Consider the following 26398-nt stretch of genomic DNA (forward strand, 5'->3'; position numbering starts at 1 on the left):
TTTTTTAACATCTTTATTGAAGTATAATTGCCTTACAATGGTGTGTTAGCTTCTGCTTTATAACAAAGTGAATCAGTTATGAAGAACCTAGTGGCAAGACGGGAATAAAGACACAGACCTACTAGAGAATGGACTTGAGGATATGGGGAGGGGGTGGGGTGAGATGTGACAGGGTAAGAGAGTGTCATGGATGTTGTGTTTTAACAATAGGCTAACGAGCTAGAAACAAACAGGGAAGCCTGGTTGGGAATGAAATCTGGCTGGTTCAGAAAAATTTAATAGCCACTCTGGTTTGGATTTTTAAAAAAGTTTTCTCTCAGAGATGATAACAAACCCGGGGGAGAAAACCCCTCGGACTGTCATCATCAGCAATAATATGAGCTCACATTTAACACTACATGGCAGGCATTTTGCTAAGTGTTTCATGTGCATTTCATTCTCAGAATAACCTCTGAAGCAAGTACATTTACGGATTCCACAAGAATAAGCACAGGCTTAGAGATGCGGATTATTACCTTGCCCCAGGACAGACATGTATGGCAACCTGGGCAATCACCACAGGGCGCCTGCGCAGCTCTGGTGCAGTGAGGCTATTTCTCTGCTCTGGGGCAGCGATAGCAAACCTCGTTCTGCCTGGTGGACCTCTTGCAAAACTCTGATTCCTTGGGATGAATGTCTTCCTTTGATGTGCAGCACTCTTGTAAAGCCAGGAACATGCAATTGTTCTTACTCCTGCTTCCTTTATTACTCATAAGTAATTACGAAAAAAGAGGAGGAATGTGGAAATAGTGGAGGAGGACAAAGTAGGTGACGTGGTGGCTGCAGAAAGTGAGACACTCCCAGCATCCTGACCACATGGGAAACTGTTTAGTATGAGTTTGGTTTTCATTTTCAATTTTGAATAGCACTTTCCCGAGATTGAAATGGCATGTAACACCATCACTTTGAAACGCAGCCTTTGCTCTTTCCACAGAACAACATAAAGACAGTTTAATTTGCTTTTACCACCTTGAAACCTAAAAGAATAAAATCCAACAGAGAATATTATGCATTTAAAGGTCTTGATTCTAAGGCATCATGGCCATATTTCAAATTGGTTGCATAAGAAGAAGCTGATGATGATTGTACAGCACATTGGAGAAACTTCTCCAGCTCGTCTGAGAGAAGCTTTCAACTTCTCAACTGTATTTTGAACCTAGTGGAAAAAAAGATTTTATAGCAAGGTATCTACTCCTCATTACTCTCATTTTTGACAAAAATAATATCATCTGCTATCTAATGATGATTTTGTCCCTTTGAGAGTTTGATGGGTCAAAATTAAAATAGTACTGAGGCACGAGGACTTTAATGGTTGTGGAGGGAGGTTAGAAAACATTAAATCCCACCTTTGCTTCTTTGTCCATTTTTTTCTCTATATTTCTAGAAGGGAAAAAAACTACCTGTACAGGAAAAAACAAAACAAAACAAAAACCCTAATGTATTATGAACAGATATAAATTTAAATAAAGTCAAGTACTCCAAGGTCAATTATGGATGAAAGCAGGGACTCCCTTTTCAACCCATGTGTTGCTTCTTTTATTTGGTGGAGAACCTGAGTCAGCGGACTGACATACAGCAGGAAGGTCTTAAACCAAATATTTGCCCAATCTTACTCTCCCATGGGTCTCATGCAGCCTCACCCTGCATTCAATAACCCAGGAGATTGTCAAGGCCGTTGTGGCCCCAGAGTAATATGAGCTCTCATTCTCAGAGACTTTGGTCACCTTGCCCTACCTCTCAATTGATTTGAAAGTAAAGTCTGAAAAGATGTAGGTAACTTTAACACACAATGAATCCCATTTAACCACTGGACAATTAGGGTTGACCCAGCTCCCACACACAGTCCTTGACCAGAACACCACTCCTTCCCTAGTTAGTCCTGTGTCCTTTTATAAAATGCTTGCTTTTGGTTTTCAGACATCTGTTTGCAAATGGCAGATGCCCCCAGTTATAATAGCTTAAGGAGAAAGGGTGATTTATTGGCACAAGTGTAAACAAACTAAGAAAGTGCATGCCATTAGCCTTAGAGTCCCATAGATTCAGGGTCTCAGATCCCATCACGGCACCTGTGTCTCTCCACTCTGCTTCTCTCTGCATTGAGACTTTCATTCCCTCAAGTGGGATGTCAGGAGAGTCTGGACACATGGCCACAATTAACTAAGGGCTGCCCTCCTTGTCTCTCCTCCAGAGAGGAAAAAAAGCATTTTTCCACCAGCTCCAGTTAGAAAAAGTACAAGAAAATACTCTGTCCTGGCTTGGGTTGGGTACTCATCCGGGGCAATGAATCAATCTTTGTAGCCAGGCGTGGGGAAGTATGGTTGGACAAGCTTGGTCATGCACCAGCCGCCGGGCGGAGGGGCACAGGGAAATAAGGGGGGGGAAAGGAGGATGTTGTGACTAGTGGCTCCCAGAAGCACAGAGCTGGACTGGGAGAAGAATACTTCCTTAAAGGAAGGGAGAGCCCATTGCAGGAAAGAAAGAGTGAGGCACAAAACCAACATGTCCGATCCACTTTCAGCTGGTAATCAAGTTAAAATATAATAAAATGCTTAATGAGTCACCCATCCATGTGTATTTGCACTTTTTAAGTAGATTCTTCTTGATGAACAAAAGACCTTCATGATCCAAGAAATAAATGTCCAGCAGTATAACTTCGGACCCCATAGTAGATGGAGAATGAACCACTTTGGGAAAGGAGACCCCTTCCAGGCTCCATCAAGGGACATCGTGGTCGCCTACTCTGAAAGCCAATCTTATTGTAACAATTGAAATTGCAAGAGGGGAAAAAGTGTTGATTCTAAGTGACATGCTATCTGGATTAACATGAAGCTACTTCTCTGCTATAGTTACAAACCAGTGCCTATAGTTATAACAAGCAGATTAAAGAGATGGATCCAAATAAATTAGAATTCCTTTTTATGCAAATGTGCACAATTTTTCCCTGTTTGGTTCATTTTCTAAGTAAGACTATTTATAAGGTTGCCATTCAACCTCTGATCCGAGGAATGTCCTGGAATACTAGGAATACTTTTAAGCATGTTCAAATTGATGAAACAGTGAGCTACCAAACTTTTTTTTAACATGTAAACACAGAAAAACTATTTCATTGGCTATGTACTTAAATTACTTCCAAGGAAATAGATGATTTTAGTCAATGGCAAGTTCAACCAAAAAGAAAAACACCATTATTATAAAACTGGCACAGCAGGAAACTTACTTACAGCCTGATCCTTGTTTGTTGATTTTATTTTGTACAGATAATCACGGCCCAGGGCAGATTCCTTGCCTCATCTCCACAACCTGCACCTGAAGTGCTCACAGTTTAATTCACTCACAGAATTCAGTGAAACGCCTATTATACCCGTTCAAAGCTTGAGTCCACCTTTTGGTAAACATTAGTAGGCAGGAACCTAAGGTTAGATTTCAAAACCATCTTTGCTCCCTTTGGTTTTGGAGCACAAAGTTACTTTGTAAAGGACCTTGGTGACTAAGTCCTGTTGTTGGCACATGAGCATCAAGTCACCTGCTAAGATGAAAGCTTGTCTCTTTGACCAGAACATCTGGGACCTGGTTTATAGACTTCAAGCTAGCATACTAAAGGGAATGCACTCTTCTGGATTTTTCTTTCCTTTTAATTCTTTTCTCTTAATATGCACAGCTGGTATATCAAATAACATATATCTAGTTCCCACAGGCAAGTTCCCATTGTCCCACTGAAAGCCGTATCAACTTTAAGTCATCTCTTGGTTTTACTCTCATTAAGAAGACTCTCCCAGGTAGTACAGGTACATCCCAGGGCACTACCCAGGGCTCATGGTCTGAATAGAGCCACACACACTTTTGAGGGAGGCTTGTAATAAGATTGACTTTTCAGTGACACAAAATTATTTTTAAACACTATCCCATTAATTTTAAGAATCATATTTGCTGTCTTACACAATTATGAAAGTCAGGAGATATATCTCTTTGCCAAAACCCCAGAGCCAACTCTGACTAGCATTCTAAAGAGTATCTTTTTATCATGATGTCCATCCCCAGGCACTCAGCCCAAACCTTCTCTCCCTCTTTTTATTTCTCCTCCTGCAAACCTCCTTGGGATCAAAACTCCTACTGCAACTAGATGTTAAGAAAACAGGGATTTGAGGGTGATAAAAATGTTCTGGAATAAGATAGTGGCAACACTTGCACAGACATTGTCAATACAGTAAGACCACTGAATTGCACACTTTAAAATGGTTAACATGGTGAATTTTATGTTATGTTAATTTTATCTCAGTTAGAAAAAAAAAACAAAACAATGATTAAAATAATCCTCACAAAGATGTAACACCCTGTCAACTGTATTTTAATGAGAATGCTTTGGGCCTAAATAAAATCTTCCCTTGGTAGAATTCCAAGCTTTTAGAGAGCGGTCATATTAATATTTATTGGAGTAAGGCTAGTCGAATAGTTGTCCATTTGTATCTAGTCTTTTAAACAATGCCATCCTCTCTTCTTCTACTGTCTCTCAGCACAGCTCTTGGAAAGGCTGCTATTCCTCAAAGTAGGAACCAATTTCTTGACTAATAGTTCTGCATACAACCTTCTTTTGCCATTGAACACAGATTTTTTTTTTGCCTGTCTACCTAGAGTTTTCTAAGAAAGTAACAAGGAGGACCCTGGGATCTCACTGTTTCAACTTCTGGGACTTTGTCAAAAGCGCTGCTCACCACGCATGGTATCAGATTGCGTGAAGCTCAGTGTGACATTTGATCAAAGCACAAACAGGCAGCCTGCACTTTCCTATTGCTGCCAGCTGTGTTACTGCCTTGATGGAAAGTGACAAGAACCCAGGGAAACAAAAGGTGGAGATTTTCCCACCCACATAATTATCCTTACATTTGCAGAAAAGAGTTTTCTTTTAGGCACTCCTACTGAATCCTTAGATACAGAAACTATTCCACGGTGGGATATTTCACATTTAGGCCAATAAACACCAGAAATTAACCTTAGGAAAAATGAGAGAATGTAGGAATAATAACTTCAAGGTGTGCTTTTTAAGTATAACAAGTTCCTAAGGAGTTTTAGTATTTACCTCATAGAAATAGTTTATATTTTTCTTTATAATCCCCTAGTCTCATTCAGAGATTACCTGTCAGGTTGCCTCTTCCTTTGTCCACTGAAGTCTTCCTGAAATAGAGCTGTTTCCTGGAATAGAACCCCAAAGCCAAAGTCTTCTCACTGATTTCAGAAGTTCCCTCAAGGATAAACAACTCCTCCAGGAGTCCCTGAAAAGCTTAGGGACTTATTGCAAGAAGATCCCAAGAAATGTTACTTATTCAATATGTACAAATTGAGGGTGGTTCTAATTTTCAAAAGGCCATTCTAGAGGCCTCTAGGCCTAAAAATAACTCACATAAAAACTAGTCGTCACTCAGGACTTTGTTGGTTGCAAGTGACAGAAACCAAAATGAAACTGGTTTAAACAGAAATGTATGAGCTGCTAAGGCTGGCAGGGAGGCTGAGCAGGGTTTCTGGACTGCTCATTTGGCTCTTCTTTGCCTATTGGCCCCATTTGAGCTATTGCAGGCACAGATCAGGAAAGATCCCCTGGCTGCCCTGGCTTATCAATCTTTGGTGAACATCAGTTTCTGCCTGCTCAGAACTACTTCCCCCTTCTTTTAGTAAAAGAATCATGGTTTTCCTTTGGGGAACTATGCCTCTCCTGTTCTCTGCAGTCCAAGGGGACTGTCAATCAGTGTCCCTTTCCTACTTAACCCAGGAAAAGGCTTGTGACTAGCTGAGCCAATCACACTTGCTTTTTTTTCTGGAACTTGAATCTTGAGTTGAGTTGAATGAGGGAGGGCAGAAAAAAGCTAGAGCTAATTCATTCCGAAGGTTGGGCCCTGCCCCCTGAAGAAATTATCTATTTTGATACCCGTATTCTTGAGGCTGACTTCACGAGGTCAGGTTGTTAAGCTTTCCTTCAACACTGAGAGCTTTCTCATATCCTTACAATAAACTCTTTTTTTGCTTAAAGTAGTCTGCATTGGCTTATAATACTTGCAACCAAAGAACCTTAATTTGTACCCAGCTAAAGGGAACAGAACTTCTTTCTCACAGATTCTATACAGAAATCTCAAGGTAGCCGTTTGATTGACTCTACTTGCATCACCCTTGGATCAACTGCTATGGCCAAGGCAATGGGATTTTATCACACCTGGGTCATGTGCCAGAGGTCAAAGGCTAGGGGACACCATCAGATAAAAAAAGATGGGAAAATTTTCTGGACAGAAGCCAAAAAAAAAACACAAATACTTTTCACTGTCCCCTTTAATCTGTTTTAGTTAAAGCTCATAAACTTGGAGAATACGGCCATGAGATGAAGATCAGTTTTATCTTGTGAGGAAAGTACAAAATTTCTCTTCTTTCTCTCCCTATCATTTGCAAAGTGCATGTTTAAGCCCTTTCTTTGCAAAAAGTCTGGAAATCTATTTATTTTATAATTAGCAAAGGGTAAGAAGATCCATTCTGAAATTTTTGGTTGAGGTCCAGTATTTGCTAGCTATATCAGCTGTGGGAATTCAATGATGTCAGGGTCCCCTCCCTCCTTTGTTTGTAAGACTAATTTTGGAATTATACTATTATCAGGAAATGGTGCTCCCTTCCTTCTGTCCATCCCTTAGGAATAGTTTTTTGTTTTGTTTTGTTTTTGTTTTTGTTTTAAGTCTCCTGGCTTCTGTATCCAGAGAGTTTGGATGAAAGGGCAAGCACCAGCTAAATGTCAGACAAGGCACATGGGAATTGGAGCTTGATCAATTTCAAAGGTTTCTTACTTAACCGTGGAAACTGCTATGATCACCAGAAGATCATGTGCTATTTGGAAATACTGCTAAAAAACCCAGACCAGAGGCGAGAAGGAAGATGTTTCCTTCCAAGAAATGTGTAGAGAAATAGTGAGCACTCCTTTGTCACACACAGCAGATGGAGATTTCTTTGTCAACAGAGGATAAACTGGAGAGTTTGAGGTTGCAAACAACTGTCAGTCAGCTGTAGATACTGGTGCAGCCATTCGTGATACCAACCTCTTGGTGCCAAAGTACAAAAAGGGAACGATGTTCTCTCCTGTATTCTCCAGAAACCACAATGTTATTTTATTTAATGACTCAGTGTTTCCTGATAGGAGGTTGAAGTTAGAGGCTAGATACATTGGTCATATGCATAAATTTGGAAGAATGAGTGGATGCTTGTGGGGGGCTTGAGCTCATCAAATCAAATTTAGAAAGGATGCCTAGGACCAGATTGTCCTGGAGAGATGGAAAACTTCTCTTTGAAGACACAGGATTTCTTTCTGGCCAGTGGGATTGGGTTCAATTTATACTCTTATGTGTATATTCGATACATATGTGCAGTGTAGTAGTCTGGAAGAACATTTGTTTTTAAAGATATACTGCCTTGGACCAGATTACCCTACTATGCCTTTAAATTTTTTCAATTAAATAAAGCCACAATTTGATACTGGACAAAGAACATAGAACTAAGAAGAAATAAAGAGATAATGTAAGAGGCACAGCATTATTCCTGATTTGCTTAATATGCATTGGATCCAGGAGAAGTGTGTTAATCATGCTAGCATAATAATCAGTGCCTGCAAGATCTGAAAACATTATTGCTCTTCTGCAGATGCTTTCCTTAATCCCAGAAATTATCACTGAGAATGTTGCTATGATTTTCCAGTAAGACCTGAAGTCCTGCCATGACAAGCTGTCATTTCAACCTGGGCACACTGTTAGAACATCTGCTCCGCAAACATAGACAGTTTAGACATCATCCAAAGGCCCCTTTCTTCCTGGGTCATTTCTAGTGAATAAAGAAGGAATCCTGTTCCTATTCCAGGGAACTTTGTATAGAACTTGTCAAACAAAGAAGAGAGGAGCCCTCAGCCACAAACAGAATTTGTATTCTCATAAAGTGATCATTTATAACTCCAAAAGGTGAATCTCTGAGGTCAAGGAAATAAAAGGATGCAAGAGAGATGGTGGAGAGATACACATACGCTTCATGCATAGATGAAAACAAGAATTCTTATGAGTCCTCAAAGGCAGAACAAGCATTACAAGACTCAGGTCAGCAGAATAAAACTTACTTAGTTCTATAGAATCATAATATTACCTTAAATCTTAAAAGCTCCTAAATTTAAAAAATAACTGAATGGCAAAATTTTTATCACACTGAACTATGACAGGATTCTGACCTCAACTGTTTAACAAATCGTCCCTTCCAGGCCCTTATCCCAGCTGACCAGAGTAACAATTTTGATAGCTCTTTAGGGTGAATAGGTTTTTCTAATTCAAGATGAGTGTCAAGACCTCTCATCTTATGCCATGTTGCTAAGTAAATTTCTGACAAAAGGTAGTTTCAATATGCTTTTACTTTTTGTAATGTATGCCACCACCAGACACTATTCACTTTTATTTATAGTAATATATAATGTTAATTAATTCATATATAACTGTTTTTAAAAGATTACCTGCAGTTTTAAAATGAGAACTCTTTTAAAATACACTTTTCATTTCAAAGTTTTAGTGTCTCATATATTTATAGTGATTATATTATTAGAACTAAAAATCAAACCACTGCCTGAGTTCTAACATATAAATTTACATCCATACTCAAAAATATTTGAAACCAGGACCATGCTACAGAATCCTAGATGCATTATCATGATACTGATAGTTAAACAGGATTGCACGAGAGAGTGGAAACGCCACATTTACCTAATTGATGTTATTTGTGGATCTGAGCAGTTAAGAGCCTTGTGATCTTAGAAGTGAAGGTTAGTGGAATATAATTAACACCTCAAATCCAAGAGAACGTTGGGGGACAATGAGGGAAATACAGAGCTGACTACTATGAAAGTAAGAATCAGTGCTTATCTTTTTAAATTGTATCATCAGAAGAGAAAATATTAGAAGCAGACATTGTATAATCCATCTATCTTAATGCTATAAACATCTTCAGATGCAAGTGGCTGATCTTTTCTTTTTTATAACCATAACTTTTCCATGTAAGTCCCAAGAGTCAGTAATTGAATTTGAGAAAAGATGTCCTTTTGAGGTTGCTTTTGATCTAAAGCCAAAGGGAAGTAATTTATTTAGCAGAAACTGTGGGTTCTAAACAAAGATATATATGTGGGAATATTGGCAAACAAAATAAAGTACCTTAATTTCTTTGTCAATAAAGCAGTGTCAAGATGCTAAAAATTCACTTCAGAATAAATTCTTAAGAAAATAGAAACTGGTTTAAGGTTTTATTTTTTCCTTCCCCATCAGCACATGCTAATGAACATTCTAATTTATATTACATGAAAAGGCTTTGGTCCTTCTTTAAAAACATTCCCAAAGAAAAATGAAAGACTAACTAGTCTTTTATTGCCTCAATTACATCGTTTCCTTTTGCTTAATTTAAGGCAACAAATTAATATTCTTATCCTTTCTAAATGACTGATTTCACACATGTCTTTCTACATTAGTGAAATTTTATGTATATTATTCCTTGATTTATTACATGCATCTACTGTATTAAACACATTGCTTATGAAAGTTAGGCAAGAATAAAAGAAAACTCGATTGAATTTCAAATCAAGGGAGGGTAAAAAAACATAATACATAAAGATTACACTAGAGAAATAAAATCCACATGAAACAGATGAAGTCCAAACCTAATTGAAAATTTTGTTTAGCATCTTTATTGGAGTATAATTGCCTTACAATTTTGTGTTAGTATCTGCTGTGTAACAAAGTGAATCAGCTATATGTATACATATATCTGCACATCCCTTCCCTCTTGCGTCTCCCTCCCACCCTCCCTATCCCACCCCTCTAGGTGGTCACAAAGAACCAAGCTGATCTCCCTGTGCTATGCAGCTGCTTCCCACTAGCTATCTATTTTACATTTGGTAGTGTATATAAGTCCATGCCACTCTCTCACTTCGTCCCAGCTTACCCTTCCCCCTCCCCATCTCCTCAAGGCCATTCTCTACGTCTGTGTCTTTATTCCTCTCCTGCCCCTAGGTTCATCAGTACTATTATTTTTCTTTAGAATCCATATATATGTGTTAGCATACGGTATTTGTTTTTCTCTTTCTGACTTACTCCACTCTATGACAGACTAGGTCCATCTACCTCACTACAAATAACTCAATTTCGTTTCTTTTTATGGCTGAGTAATATTCCATTGTACATATGTGTCACATCTACTTTACACATTCATCCGTTGATGGACATTTAGGTTGCTTCCATGTCCAGGCTACTGTAAATAGAGCTGCAATGAACATTGTGGTACATGACTCTTTTTGAATTATGGTTTTCTCAGGACATATGCACAGTAGTGGGATTGCTGGGTCATATGATAGTTCTAATTTTAGTTTTTTAAGGAACCTCCATACTGTTCTCCATAGTGGCTGTAACAATTTACATTCCTACCAACAGTGGAAGAGGGTTCCCTTTTCTCCACACCCTCTGCAGCATTTATTGTTTGTAGATTTTTTGATGATGGTCATTCTAACAAGTATGAGGTGATACCTCATTGTAGTTTTGATTTGAATTTCTCTACTGATTAGTGATGTTGAGCATCCTTTCATGTGTTTGTCGGCAATCTGTATATCTTCTTTGGAGAAATGTCTATTTAGGTCTTCTGCCCATTTTTGGATTGGGTTGTTTGTTTTTTTGATATTGAGCTACATGAGCTGCTTGTAAATTTCGGAGATTAATCCTTTGTCAGTTGCTTTGTTTGCAAGTATTTTCTCCCAATCTGAGGGTTGCCTTTTCGTCTTGTTTATGATTTCCTTTGCTGTGCAAAAGCTTTTAAGTTTCATTAGGTCCCATTTGTTAATTTTTTTTAATTTCCATTTCTCTAGGAGGTGGGTCAAAAGGATCTTGCTGTGATTTATGTCAAAGAGTGTTCTTCCTATGTTTTCCTCTAGGAGTTTGATAATATCCAGCCTAACATTTAGGTCTTTAATCCATTTTTAGTTTATTTTTGTGTACGGTGTTATGGAGTGTTCTAATTTCATTTTTTTACATATAGCTGTCCAGTTTTCCCAGCACCACTTAATGAAGAGGCTGTCTTTTCTCCATTGTATATTTTTGCTTCCTTTATCAAAGATAAGGTGACCATATGTGCGTGGGTTTATCTCTGGGCTTTCTATCCTGTTCCATTGATCTATATTTCTGTTTTTGTGCCAGTACCATACTGTCTTGATTACTGTAGTTTTGTAGTATAGTCTGAAGTCAGGGAGCCTGATTCCTCCAGCTCCGTTTTTCTTTCTCAAGATTGCTTTGGCTATTCGGGGTCTTTTGTGTTTCCATACAAATTGTAAAATTTTTTCTTCTAGTTCTGTGAAAGATGCCATTGGTAGTTTGATAGGGATTGCATTGAATCTGTAGATTGCTTTGGATAGTATAGTTATTTCACAATGTTGATTCTTCCAATCCAAGAACATGGTATATCTCTCCATCTGTTTGTCTTGACTTTAATTTCTTAAATCAGTGTCTTATAGTTATCTGCATACAGGTCTTTTGTCTCCTTAGGTAGGTTTATTCATAGGTATTTTCTTCTTTTTGTTGTGATGGTAAATGGAAGAGTTTCCTTAATTTCTCTTTCAGATTTTTCATCATTAGTATATAGGAATACAAGAGATTTCTGTGCATTAATTTTGTATCCTGCTACTTTACCAAATTCATTGATTAGCTCTAGTAGTGTTCTGGTAGCATCTTTAGGATTCTCTATGTATATGTATCATGTCATCTGTAAACAGTGACAGTATAATGTCATCTGCAAACAGTGACAACTTTACATCTTTTCCGATTTGGATTCCTTTTATTTCTTATTCTTCTCTGATTGCCATGGCTAAAACTTCCAAAACTATGTTGAATAACAGTGGTGCGAGTGGGCAACCTTGTCTTGTTCCTGATCTTAGTGGAAATGGTTTCAGTTTTTCACCACTGAGAATGATGTTGGCTGTGTGTCTGACATATATGGCCTTTACTATGTTGAGGGAAATTCCCTCTATGCCTACCTTCTGGAGGGTTTTTATCATAAATGGGTGTTGAATTTTGTTGAAAGCTCTTTCTGCATCTATTGAGATGATTATATGGTTTTTCTCCTTCAGTTTGTTAATATGGTTTATCACATTGATTGATTTGCATATATTGAAGAATCCTTGCATTCCTGGGATAAACCCCACTTGATCATGGTGTATGATCCTTTTAATGTGCTGTTGGATTCTGTTTGCTAGTATTTTGTTGAGGATTTTCACATCTATGTTCCTCATTGATACTGGTCTGTAGTATTCTTTCTTTGTGACATCTTCATCTGGTTTTGGTATCAGGGTGACGGTGGCCTCGTAGAATGAGTTTGGGAGTGTTCCTCCCTCTGCTATATTTTGGAAGAGTTTGAGAAGGATAGGTGTTAGCTCTTCTCTAAATGTTTGATAGAATTCGCCTGTGAAGCCATCTGGCCCTGGGCTTTTGTTTGTTGGACGATTTTTAATCACAGTTTCAATTTCAGTGCTTGTGATTGGTCTTTTTTTATTTTCTATTTCTTCCTGGTTCAGTCTTGGAAGCTTGTACTTTTCTAAGAATTTGTCCATTTCTTCCAGGTTGTCCATTTTATTGGCATATAGTTGCTTGTAGTAATCTCTCATGATCATTTGTATTTCTGCAGTGTCAGTTGTTACTTCTCCTTTTTCATTTCTAAGTCTGTTGATCTGAGTCTTCTCTCTTTTTTTTTTTTTTTGATGAGTCTGGCTAATGGTTTATGATTTTGCTTATCTTCTCAAAGACCCAGCTTTTAATTTTATTGATCTTTGCTATTGTTTCCTTCATTTCTTTTTCATTTATTTCTGCTCTGATCTTTATGATTTCTTTCCTTCTGCTAACTTTGATTTTTTTTTGGTCATTCTTCTTTCTCTAATTGCTTTAGGTGTAAGGTTAGGTTGTTTGAGATTTTTCTTGTTTCTTGAGGTAGGATTTTATTGCTATAAACTTCCCTCTTAGAGCTGTTTTGCTGCATCCCATAGGTTTTGGGTCATCATATTTTCATTGTCATTTGTTTCTACATATTTTTTGATTTCCTCTTTGATTTCTTCAGTGATCTCTTGGTTACTTAGTAGAATATTGTTTAGCCTCCATGTGTTTGTATTTTTTAGAATTTTTTTTCCTGTAATTGATATCTAGTGTCACATCATTGTGGTTGGAAAAGATACTTGATACCATTTCAATTTTCTTAAATTTACCAAGGCTTGATTTGTGACCCAAGATATGATCTATCCCGGAGAATGTTCCATGAGCACTTCAGAAGAAAGTGTATTCCATTGTTTTTTATGGAATGTCCTATAAATATCAATTAATTCCTTCTGGTCTAATGTGTCATTTAAAGCTTGTTTTTCCCTATTTATTTTCATTGTGGATGATCTGTCTATTGGTGAAAGTGGGGTGTTAAAATCCTCCACTATTATTGTGCTACTGTCGATTTCCCCTTTTATGGCCGTTAACATTTGCATTATGTAGTGAGGTGCTCCTATGTTGCATGCATAAATATTTACAATTGTTGTATCTTCTTCTTGGATTGATCCCTTGATCATTATGTAGTGTCCTTCTTTGTCTCTCATAATAGTTTTTATTTTAAAGTCTATTTTGTCTGATATGAGAATTGCTACTCCAGCTTTCTTTTGATTTCCATTTGCATGGAATATCTTTTTCCATCCCCTCACTTTCACTCTATATGTGTCCCTAGGTCTGAAGTGGGTCTCTTGTAGACAGCATATATATGGGTCTTGTTTTTGTATTCATTCAGCCAGTCTGTGTCTTTTGGTTAGAGCCTTTAATCCATTTACATTTAACGTAATTATCAATATGTATGTTCCTATTACCATTTTCTTAATTGTTTTGGGTTTGTTTTTGTAGGTCTTTTCCTTCTTGTGTCTCCTGCCTAGAGAAGTTCCTTTAGCATTTGTTGTAAAGATGGTTTGGTGGTGTTGAATTCTTTAACTTTTGCTTCTCTGGAAAGGTTTTAATTTCTCCATCAAAAATGAATGAGATCCTTGCTGGGTAGAGTAATCTTGGTTGTAGTTTTTTCCCTTCCATCTCTTTAAATATGTCCTGCCACTCCCTTCTGACTTGCAGAGTTTCTGCTGAAAGGTCAGTTGTTAACCTTATGGGGATTCCCTTGTTTGTTATTTGTTGCTTTTCCCTTCCTGCTTTTAATATATTTTCTTTGTATTTAATTTTTGGTAGTTTGATTAATATGTGTCTTGGCGTGTTTCTCCTTGGATTTATCCTGCATGGGACTCTCTGCATTTCCTGGACTTGATTGACTATTTCCTTTCCCATTTTAGGGAAATTTTCAACTATAATCTCTTCAAATATTTTCTCAGACCGTTTCTTTTTCTTTTCTTCTGGGACCCCTATAATTCGAATGTTGGTGCATTTAATGTTGTCCCAGAGGTCTCTGAGACTCTCAATTCTTTTCCTTCTTTTTTCTTTATTCTTCTCTGAGGTAGTTACTTCCACTATTTTATCTTCCAGGTCCCTTATCTGTTCTTCTGCCTCAGTTATTCTGCTATTGATTCCTTCTAGAGAATTTTTAATTCCATTTATTGTGTTGTTCATCATTGTTTGTTTGCTCTTTAGTTCTTCTAGGTCCTTGTTAAACATTTCTTATGTTTTCTCCGTTCTATTTCCAAGATTTTGGATCATCTTTACTATCATTACTCTGAAATCTTCTCAGTAGACTTCCTGTTTCCTCTTCATTTGTTTGGTCTGGTGGGTTTTTACCTTGCTCCTTCATCTGCTGCATATTTCTCTGTCTTCTCCTTTTGTTCAACTTACTGTGTTTGGGGGTCTCCTTTTCACAGGCTGCAGGTGCATAGTTCCCATTGTTTTTGGTGCCTACCCCTAGTGCATGAGGTTGGTTCAGTGGCTTGTGTAGGCTTCCTGGTGGAGGGCACTTGTGCCTGTGTTCTGGTGGGTGGGGCTGGATCTTATCCTTCTGGTGGGCAGGGCCACGTATGGTGGTGTGTTTTTGGTGTCTGTGAACTTAGTATAACTTTAGGCAGCCTCTCTGCTAATTGTGTTCCTGTCTTGCTAGTTGTTTGTCATGTGGTGTCCAGCACTGGAGCTTGCTGGCCTTTGGGTGGAGCTGGGTCTTAGTGTTGACACAGAGATCTCTGGGAGAGCCCTTGCCGATTGATATTACATGGAGCTGGTAGGTCTCTGGTGGTCCAATTCCTGGACTCAGCTCTCCCACCTCAGAGACTCAGGGTGTGCACCAAGACCCTGTCAGTCACATGGCTCAGAAGAAAAGGAAGAAAAAAAGGAAAAATAAAAAACAAACAGATGGAATCCCAAACCAAATGGTAAAAGCAAAACTTTCTACCTGTCAGACTGGCTTCTGTTCAAGATTTCCAAGCTGTTGTAATTCTGAAAGTCATTCTCATCTCTGCTCTTCTCCAGTCCTTCTGAAAATTATGAACCAGGAACTAATCTAGATCCATGGATTTCCGTAGTAAAAAGCAGTCCAAAATGTCTGGCTTCATGGAGTTTATACAGGAACTGAATTAGCCAGCACTTTTCATCTTAGACTCCCCAGCCTCCAGAACTGGTCTTCCTAAAGCCAGGCCACCTGCAGCAGCAACTTCTTCTCGCCACAGTTGTTTTAAGTTAGATTTTCAATGCCTCTTCCATGAAACTCTTGGCTTAGCTGGGCAGTGCGGCTGGGGGTCTGACTCTGATCGCCACCCTCCACCCAGGGCTAACTGAAATGTTATAGCCATGTGCAACTACTAGAAATTTCCCCCAAATTGCCACTCTGCTCAGTTTGTGAAGGCTTTGCCCCAGCTATTTCCTCTTTGTAAGATGCCTTAACCCTTTACCCCTCTCCCAACCCTGTCCCCTTCGTGTCTCCTGGTCCTTCTTCAGAAAGTCTTTTGCAACCACTTCCATGACCACTACCATTTCCCCACCCACTCACTAGCCTTTCCATGAATTATGCATCCATAAGCCTTGTGCATACCACAGTCATAACATCTATTATATAAATATCTCCTTATCTTTCTTTACTAACAGACCTAGAGTTTCCTTGAAGAGAAACAGAGATGGCATATTACTTTTTCTTTGTATCCACAGTCTAGCACAGTGCCTGATACTTAATGGTCATGAAATATTGGATGGATGGACATTGAATAAAATTTAATGGAATTCTGTCCTAGTGTTCTGTTGCCTAATATGGTTATGAACTCCTAGGCATTGGATAAAGTTTGCTTATAAAATTAAAAATTTAAAGCCAACCTATGTGGCAGATTTACCAGGGAACAGATTGTACTTTCAGATTGCCAGTAATATCTGTAGGACCACTAGCACAGACGCTGGGTCCCTGGTAGAAGGAGATTATCAAATCCTAGGATTGATTTAAAGTATTACTGATTCTTCTATACTGTATTGTAAGAAGCTGGTATTGATTTATCTCCAACTATGTTATTTTATGACTTTTCACTTCACCATTTCAACTCATACTATGGTAAATACATATATTTAGATGGCATAAAATCTAGGACTCAGGGTTCAGATCCGAGCATTATCATTAAACTGGCCAATCCTGAAAAACTAAACTGAACATTAAAAGCTAAACTGAACATTAGATCCAAAGTCCTTTCTATTCTACTCTCTAAACTGGCTGGCCTCCCTGCCCTATTTAGCACTTTGGGCCAGCACCCAGCATCCTTGTGTTGGCTGTAGTCTATGCCTTCTGACCCCTCCCATCATGCATACCACTTCCTGAACTCTTCCTGACCTCCACTGGCCCTATCAACGACCAACAGTTTAATGATTATTTATTTGGTTCCAATACTCAAGGTGACTCTTAAGTTCTCACTCATTCTGTGATTAATCAATATGTCTCCTGATGTACAGCTGTTGCCAGCTGCTTTAAGTAATATCCTGCCTAATCCCTGTCCAGCTTGTAGGATTCTCTCCCCTGTAACCTGATATTCCCATCAAGTTGGTTTAGTTCCAAAAGATACCAAGATCTCTTAAGAATTTAACCTTCAGTGGTCTGGTTCAAGTCAACTGTTGCTTACTTTCATTTAGATCTTGATTATCTAACCCCTGGTCCTTCACAAGTATTCTTGTTGGTTCTATTCTGTAACCATCTCAGTGCCTTACATTAAAGGCAGGTTAATTATGCAAGAATATAGTTTTGGTAATGTCACTTTCATAGTGAGAAATACTTTAATGGCTTCTCATTGTTTGTGAAATAAAGGTCATATATTTTCGCCTGACATTCAGAGTTCTCCATGAACTGGCCTCAACATATCTTTGTAGATTTATTTCTTAAAACCTCCTTTTACCTACTTATATTCCCTCTCTCCATCACTTGCCTGACAAAATATCTGATAGAAACCCTCTATCTCTATTCTTCATATCTGCTGACAAAATAACAAAACCTGCCTGATTGGTTTTATTTTGTTTGTATGACTACAGACCTCAGATGAGCATGAAACTTTTCCCAGCAGAACAGCTGTGATTTTTTTCCAGTAAGTTGCTTTCTCACTCTCCTAGACAACTATTCTGTACCCTCCTGTCTCTTCTCAAATTTCCCTCTCCTGCTCCACACTTACACCCAGCTGATGACCTCACCTGTAACTCACTGAGAACATGCGGATCATCAAATGGAGACTCTCACCTTTCCACTACTGATGGAATTTAATTCTTGCTTCATGTGGTCACCTGTGTTCTTCTGATTGCCTTCTGTTACCGGTGGAGAAAGTGTCCCTCCTCTCATTCAAGGTTCTATCCTCCTACTAGTGCTCCAGACCCCATGGTTCTCACCTTCTTAGGTACGTCACTTATTTATCCTACCTCACACTTGCATCATATACTCTTTACTAGCTCATTCCTATCTGCATGGGAACATGTTGGTAGCTCACATCCCTGCAAAAACTTCTTTGATTCCTCATCACTCAGTACCATTTTCCCACTCTTATTCTAAAGTAAACAGCTCCAGACTGTCTTGACTTCCTCACCACCCTCCAATTTGCTGTTTAATCCACCTCAATCTTGTTTCTCCCACCCCATTTAGATGATGGTATTCCACTGAAAGTACTCTAACCAAGGTCCCCAACTATCTTCATGATGTCAGACCCAATGTAAACTTTCCTGTGTTCATCTTACTTCAATTCATAGCATCACACAACACAGATGATCACTGCTTTTTTCCTGACACATTTCCACTCTTGGCTATGTCAAACCACAGAGTCCTAGTTTTTCTTCTTCCTTATTGGTTACTTCTCTAATGTGTTGAATTCTACTTTATAGAACCTCTGAAGACTTTCTAGACCTAGTCCAGAGCCCCCTCTTTCTCTCAATTTTCAGTTTTTCCCTGGATTGTCTCATTCATTCTCATGGCCTTAAATATCACCTATCATCTAATAATTCCTAAATTTGTATCTCCAGTCCAACTCTCTCCCTTTAACTCCAGATTCATCTGTTTGCAGGTCAACTTTACATTTTCTCTTCCAACCTAACCATGCTTCAAAGATGGTCTTACACTATCTTCTCCCATCTTAGGCTGTGGCACCACCATTTACCCCATTACTCAAGATAAATAAATCAGTAAAAAGAAAAGTTACAAATTGGGATAAGTGCAGTGAAGAAATTACACGGAATTTTATGATATAAAAGTTGGAGCAGGGTAGAGAACATTTTGATGAGGTAGGTCAGCAAAAGCCTCTTTAAGAAGGAGATGACATTTCAACTGAAACATGAATTATGAGTAGTAGTCAAGCATATAGAGAGGAAGAGGACAAGCACACTCCAAAAGGAAATAGCAAGTATAAAGCTATTTCAGGGAAACAGTTTGATGTTTGTTCACAATAGTAACAAATCTAATATCCCTGAAGTGAAGTAAGTAAATGAAGGGGAAAGTGCAGGGGATGAGTGTGTAAAGAAGGGCAGGGACTGGATCAAATGTAGTATTTCAATAGTCCAGGTGAGAGGAAGTGGTGGTATGGACCACAGAAGTAGAATTGGAGAAAATGGATTTAATTTAAAAGTGTTACTGTAGTATAATACACATAACAGAATATTTATCATTTTAACCATTTGTAGGTATACAGTTCAGTGGTATTTAACATATTCACAATGTTGTATAACCATCACCACTATTGATATCCAAAATTTTTTCATCATCTCCAACAAAAATTCTGTGCCCATTGAACAATAACTCCCCCTTCCTTCCAGACCGTGGTAATCTCTATTCTACTTTCTGTCTTTATGAATTTGTCCATTATAGGTACTTCATATAAGTGGAATCATATTTAGCCCTCTGTTTCTGGCTTATTTCACTAAACACAATGTTTCTGAAGTCCACCCATGCTGCAGCATATATTAAAATTTCACTTTTTATAACTGAACACTATTCCATTGTATTGTTGTCATATGTATATGCATATACCTTTTCTTAATCTAAAATTGACTTAATCTTTATTTTGGAAAAAGAATTAGTGAGACATGGTGATAAACTGGATGTGGGGGTGAAGGAAGGAGATGAAGGTAACAAAGATGAGTCCTGGGATTCCAACTCGTGAAAAGAAGTGGCAGGAGATTAATTTAATAAAATGGAGAAAACTTGAGAAGGATATTCATTTATCCCAATCAAACTGAATTAGAATTCATAATCTCCTGGATGGAGGAGGATTCTTGATGGATGAGACCCCCATTGGGTCTTAAATGATAAATACGAGTGTTAACCATGTTGAGAGATATGCATGAGATGGGGTGGATGCAAAAGAAAATTCAAAAAGAATGGACCAAATGATAAAAGTCATGAAGATCTTTGTTTTGTTTCTGTTTCTGGAACATCCTCCCCTAAATGTCTAAATGTTTCCTGACCTTCAAGTCCAAGGTGAAATGCCCAGCTCTTCAGAACCCCTTAAGCACTTATTTGTGCTCTTTTAATGGTGTTTATCATCTTTTAGCTTATCTAACAATTTTTGTCCATCTCTTCCCTATTATACCATAAGCTCTTTAAGGGCATGCATTACATCTTTAGCATATTTGTGTCTTCCAACAGTATCCAGTATTGTTGCCTTGCATAAAGAAAACTGTCAATAAATGTTGGTTTTCAGCAGAGAATCATCATCAGGAATGATGATGATTTATAGCCAAGAGGCTATAAAGAATGTTGGTTACAATAATTATTATTTGAAGATTTTTAATTTGCATTCTTTTTTTCAGAATTAAGTTGTACAATTATCTGATGCCATTACATTTTTTGGAGCAATGGAGGAAGCCCCTAAGTTAAAGAATAAATATCATAGAACCTCACTATCTCAAAAGAAAAGCTAGACAATCCTGAGATAATTAAGGGGCTGTTTTTTGTTGTTGTCATTGTTCTGTTTTGTTACTATGTAAATCTAATCATTAGAAAGATTAATTCCTGGATAGAACTAGCAGTAGAGAAAAGTACAGATGTAGTCATTTCCAACTTGTACAAAAATTGGTTTAGTATCTAAGATGCTGATATTAGTTGAGATGCAGCTTAGATTTCCAAATACCTTAATCTACGTGAATTCAAAATGTACTTCCATAATAAATAGAAGTACTTGCAAGTGTGTATGTAGATTTCAAATACATAGGTAATATGGAGAGAATTTAAATTTTGTCTTCACTAACTCTAATAGTTCACTTGGCAACTAGCAATGTGATCCTCTGACATCATCTTATTATTGTCCAGTTTTATGTGGTATTGTTTTACATGATGTTCTAAAGAGAACCTAGAGTACTGTGGATTTTTTAAAAAGACTTAGAAATCTGTATTATAGTTGTACAAATGTGCAAATAAAGATTTAAAAAGTCAAGAGTCTGGTTAAATATAAACCCACAGCTCAGGGTAAGGAAGAGAAAGAGTCTAGAGTAGGTTTACGTGAAAATAGAACAGAAAATAATGCGCTCCATTGTTTTGAGTGACAAAGAATTGGCAGGAATCCCAATACCACAAGAGACAAGATTAATATTAAGTATATCTGTCAACATCCTGTTTGAAAATCTCAGCCAAGATCTGAGGTATCTGAAAACATTCAAAGTGGGTTTTGCCTAGGAATGAGTCATATTCTCTGTAACAGAAAGCCCTAAAATATCAGTATAGGATGTTAAAAGTAAAACAGACTTCAGTGATCATACTGTCCAAGTTCCATGTTTTACAGATGAGAAAACTGGGGCCCAGAAAACCCTCTCTCCACTCTGCAATACTGGGAGGCACCAGGAAGTAATGGACAAAATATGGACATTGGAACCATGCAGAATTAGGTTCGGATCCCAGTTTGGTCATTCAGACAAGTCCCTTACTATCTCTGAGCCTCAATTTCCTCAGCTGTAATATGGGAATAGCTACTTTGCAGGGTGGTTGTAAGATTATGAATAATGTACATAAAGAATCTGGCACAGAGAGAATCAACAAATGCCAGGTCTTATTACCCAAAATCCTGGGTTCAGGGCAGAACAAGGATGCCCATCCCAATCCAAGTGTGTCTTCAACATACCTTTAGAGATTCCCCAGTCAGTAAATCTCTTCTCAGAAAAAGAGTGAACAGAGGGCGTGGTAACCCTTCTATAAATACTCAGGCCTTTAGTAATCTGGAAATATCAAGTGAGTCAGTCAGTACTGTATAAAATGCTGAATGGAACTTCTAAAATTTTCCAGGACTTCAATATAGCAAAGGATAGTTCAACACAAGGGGTAGAAATCTAATAACTTTGGGATAACACCTCTAAATACAACTGAAGGAATCTTTCTGAACTTAAGCTTTTATACTTAAATATGTGTGGGAATGGGGTGTCAATGTTGCAGATATGTATACAAAAGTAGGTTTTGGCAATTATACAATGGTCTATTTTTTTAAATTTAACTATAGTTGATTTACAATATTGTGTTAGTGTCAGGTGTACAGCTTCAGATCCTTTTCCACTATAGATTATTACAAGATATTGAATATAGTTCCCTGTGCTATACAGTAAACCCTTGTTGTTTATCTATTTTATATATAGTGGTATGCATCTGTTAATTCCATAATCCTAATTTATCCCTCCCCCTTCCCTTTTCCCTTTGGTAATCATAAGTTTGTTTTCTATGTCTGTGAGTCTGTTTCTGTTTTGTAAGTGAGTTGATTTGTATTATGTTTTTAGTTTCCACATATAAGTGATATCACATGATATTTGTCTTTCTTTGCCTGACTTACTTCACTTAGTATGATAATATCTACGTCATCCATGTTGCTGCAAATGGCATTATTTCATTTTTTATGGCTAAATTATATTCCATTATATATATATATATACCACATCTTCTTTATTCACTCATATGATAATGTACATTTAGGTTGCTTCCCTGTCTTGGCTATTGTGACTAGTGCTGCTGTGAACATTGGGGTGAATGTATCTTTTTGCACTAGAGTTTTCATCTTTTCCAGTTATATGCTCAGGAGTAGGATTTCAGGATCACATGGTAACTCTATTTTTATTTTTTTAAGGAATCTCCATACTGTTCTCCATAGTGGCTGCACCAGTTTACATTCCCACCAACAATGTAGGAGGCTTCCCTTTTCTCCACACCCTCTCCAGCATTTATTATTTGTAGACTTTTTGATGGTGGCCATTCTGACCAGTATAAGGTGATACCTCATTGTAGTTTTGATTTAATGGTCTATTTTTTTTAATTCAACAAAATTGCGTTAGATTTACCTAACATTTAAGTTGGAAAAAATCCAAACCTTCAAAGATCAAATGAATTATACAGAGGTAAAGAAAGATTCCTGAAGGCTTTATGATTTGTAAAAGAGTGAGACAGCAGAAACGTCTATTTGTCCTAATTAGCTATCTTTACTGTATATGTACATGACATGGAAACATAGGCCCTACAACTTATAGGACACACTTAAAAACTACAGGCAATCTGATTGCTCAGTCCTTTAGTCTAATCTTAACTCACTTATATAGACACAGTCATTAGCCATGACATGTTCAATGAGGATGGACAATTTAAGTTTCTACAGCCAGGCATCTGCTCTGCTAAATATCTTCTTAGTATTGTCCCTTTGAAACTAATATGAATGTCCTACACTGAAGCAGAATTAAGTCTATAAGGAAACACCCTGTAACTAGCTCCTCTTAGTTACTACTTATGTTGTCTCCAGGTGCCTAGAGTTGACAATATGGTAATATAGAACTGGAGAGCTGTGAAACGTAGAGGATATACAGGATTTGGGAACTAGAAAGGATCTTAACAAGGCCACAAATTAGCCTACAGGCTAAATCTAGCCAACCAAAGTGTTTTAATTGTTCTTTAAAGTATTGGCCTGTGCTATATGTTAGATATTTTGCATTAGTTGCAACCATTTAACAATCAGATTTCCTATTACAAGCAGGATTTCCAGCTTCTCTTGAAAAGTTGGACACTCAGGCAATCCTGAGTCTGAATTCTTTCCTGGCAACTTTTGGTTAGAGCTGAACAGTGCCAGCCCCCTTTCCAGTAGCCCCATCTCCTGTCTCTCCCTATAGGTTAGCCAGGCCAACTCTACCCACGGTCCTTAACTTCACAGCTCCTGATTTAGTCTAAACGGTATTTGACAGAAGAGAAAAACCAAAGCCCAGAGAGATCCAAGAGACTGAAGCTAGCTCCAGAACCCAGATGTCCTAGTCAACTATGGCTCTCCCATTTGAGAAAGTCTTTAATGAGTATTAGTTTGTTAACTACTTCTTAAAAGATGAATAAACACAAAAATACAATCTAGAGCAAGATTTATAAGAAATGAAACATTTAGGTAAAAAGCCGTGCCACCTCAGACAAAATATTACTGATTATCAGTAGCTACTTAGCTTGATCTTAGGTTACAAATGTATTCTTAGCATAAGGCCTAATTATTATCAGGCAATTGGCTCTGTATGATTTTTTTTAAATAAAAATCTCTAAATTGGCTTTATTTGGATTTCAAATGTTAATATACTAAAAAGTCACCCGGAGAATTAGTGGAATTTAAATTCCTAGGTCCTTTCTAAAGACGTTCTGATTTAGTATATCTGTGTTGAGATGCAGGAATTTGCATTTCTGATGATATCACAGGTGATTTATTACATTTACTCATTAGACTTTCACTTCTTCTATCCTGATCTTAAGCTCTAGATCTTAAGCATGGTACTCTGTTCCCCTTCATTCACAGAACAGAAGTTTCCTGTGGTCCCTGATTCTTTTCGTTCTTTTTCTATGTTCTCTGCTTTGTGGTTTATGGGGGAAAATAAAAAAACAAAGAGACATCATGACTGGTGCAGTATGAAGGCTCTAAATGTAACTACCTAAATGCAATTGCTCAATCTGAATGCTTTTACCACAGTGACTAGGTTACTAATATACAATATCGCCTACCCTCTCTACTGCTCCTCTTTCCAAAGAATGGTTTCTCTGAATTGAAAAAAAAGATTCAATTCAAATTGAAAAAAGTTTTCCTTTATGAACAAAGTCTACCAGAAGATTTTATAACTTTAGTTTGAAACTTCAAGTCAACTTTTTTTGTGTTTCTTCCCTAAAACTTGTGTTCTTTCAAGGTTTTATACTTTATCTTCTACACCTTTTAAGCAGATGTTTAATATAATCAAACAAACACTTTTACACAGTAGTTCCCTCACATATGACCATTATTTGTTTCCACCTAATTGAACTGGATCTCATGTGCTATATTATATCAGAAGCCATTTAAGCTTACCTTATTTAAACAAATTTTAAAGAGAAAAATTCTATATTAAGTCCAAAAAAAGTAAAAAAAAAAAAAAAAACACAAACAAAAAATTCATTTCTTAGAGGGAAGAGATTGCAGAAAAGGAATATGTCTGTCCACAATCAATCCATATGGAAACTGCAGAAATAACGCCACATTACAGAAGATAAAGAAGAGGAAGAAGAAAAACTTCATCAAAGCATTGAGGTGAATTCCCAGTAGAATAGTTCTGAATGTGAAAGTTAAGGCTCTCAGGTTATGAGTGCTTACAATAGAGCAATTCTTAATGTAAAAGCAGGCATATATCATTAGGCCACTCTTATACCAAGAGGTAAGGTCTTGAGGATTTTTAATATTATCTATGGAAACAAAACTTCTGTATATACGGAACAATACAGTTTTAGAAAAAAGGCATATATAGTGTTTTTTTTTTTTTTTCAGTTTTTCTCCTAGGACTTAGCCTTTGGAGAATTTTCTCATTCCCTTTTTACCTTTCAAAATTTTACCTTAGAATGGGTGTTCTACTTTAGGAAAGTAATTTTTTAAAAAATCATATGAGAATGTGAAAATATTTAATGTATTTTACTTCAAAAGTAAATTTTATTACAATAGAGCACAAGTTAATGTGCTGCAGAAGTAATTAATTGATACGATTCTATCTAGTAATTAAGACCCTCCCTATTCACAAAAGAGAAACAGACCCACAGACTTTGAAAACAAACGTATGGTTGTCAAAGGGGAAATGTGGGAGGGGGGATAAATCAGGAGCTTGGGATGAACATACACACACTACTATATATAAGATAGATAACCAACAAGGACCTACCATATAGCATAGGGAACTCTACTCAAAATTCTGTGATAACCTACATGAGAAAAGAAGCTAAAAAAGAATGAATATATGTATATGTATAACTGAATCACTTTGCTGTACACCTGAAACTAACACAACATTGTAAATCAACTATGCTCCAATAAAATAAAATAAAATAAAAAAAGACCCTCCCTGATATCAAAGGAGAAGCTTAATGTACTGGGTAGTATAACAGTAATGAGTTACAAGAGTTAACTTCCACCTTTATCATTAACACAGGAATTTCGGAACTGGATAGCTTAAAAACATGTTAGAGAATATTTTAATGGCCTGAAAGAGTTCCTAATATAGTCCAAGTATCGGTTAGTAGAGGAGAGCTGACTTAAGTTACTTGATTCTGAGTTCCCTATGTAACAGTTTGTTTATACATGCAGTAATTTAAGGGGAAAAAAAACCCTGAAATCATGCCCTACTTTAGGCAGCAATAAGTAGCCTGTTTTGCAGGAATGAGGAGGTAGAGGAACAAGGGGCAAGTAGGATAGAGAGACGGGAGATGGGCTTGAACACAGTCCAGCAAGCAAGAAGCTTGTTTGACCCTATGAAATACCCAGGATATGGAAGGACCGGTCTTCTAGGGGAGGCTATTCCCACCTCTGCACAACGCTCTCCATCCTGCTGACAGGGTCGGGGAGGGAAGGTAGAAAGATGGAGGTCACTCTGACTGAAATGGTTCCAGGGTAAAT

The 26398-nt window shown here is 37.5% G+C and overlaps 1 protein-coding gene across 1 annotated transcript in view; it reads left to right on the top strand.

Moving 5' to 3' along the window:
• The window catches only part of CCDC192 (coiled-coil domain containing 192), a 164006-nt gene that overhangs the window by 99802 nt on the left and 37806 nt on the right, over positions 1 to 26398 (top strand). The gene's annotated exons all lie outside the window — the stretch shown is intronic.

The sequence above is a fragment of the Balaenoptera acutorostrata genome, chromosome 2 (genome assembly GCF_949987535.1).
Source record: "Balaenoptera acutorostrata chromosome 2, mBalAcu1.1, whole genome shotgun sequence".
Taxonomy (NCBI): domain Eukaryota; kingdom Metazoa; phylum Chordata; class Mammalia; order Artiodactyla; family Balaenopteridae; genus Balaenoptera; species Balaenoptera acutorostrata.